Source organism: Eurypyga helias, unplaced genomic scaffold, assembly GCF_000690775.1.
Source record: "Eurypyga helias isolate BGI_N326 unplaced genomic scaffold, ASM69077v1 scaffold20413, whole genome shotgun sequence".
In the NCBI taxonomy this organism is placed as follows: domain Eukaryota; kingdom Metazoa; phylum Chordata; class Aves; order Eurypygiformes; family Eurypygidae; genus Eurypyga; species Eurypyga helias.
In genome coordinates, this window is record NW_010240801.1 from 9,090 (window position 1) to 9,381 (window position 292).

Genomic DNA, 292 nt, shown 5'->3' on the forward strand with positions numbered 1-292 from the left:
TCCTCCATGGGGAGCCATTCCTGAGCATCTCTGCATTCCGGAGGAGTGGGAAAGGGCTTTCTCGGCTCTGGTGCGGGTGGGAGGTGACCCACGGGGACACCCCACACCGGCAGCACTGAGCCCCACGGGTTGGGGGGGTGGTGGTGACAAGGAAGGGGTTATCCGGGGCAGAGCAAGCTTCCATGGAAGCGGCATGTCGTCCCACTCATGGAGTCGGCCCCGGTCGGTGCGGAGGGAGCGGCAGGGCACGGAGCTGGCTGGGGGGGGAACCTGTTCACCAGTAACGTGCCGC

General features: G+C 66.4%; 1 protein-coding gene across 1 annotated transcript in view; it reads left to right on the forward strand.

Moving 5' to 3' along the window:
- SPATS2 (spermatogenesis associated, serine-rich 2) overlaps window positions 1-292 on the forward strand; it is a gene marked incomplete at both ends in the record, with an annotated part of 9,371 nt that overhangs the window by 8,915 nt on the left and 164 nt on the right.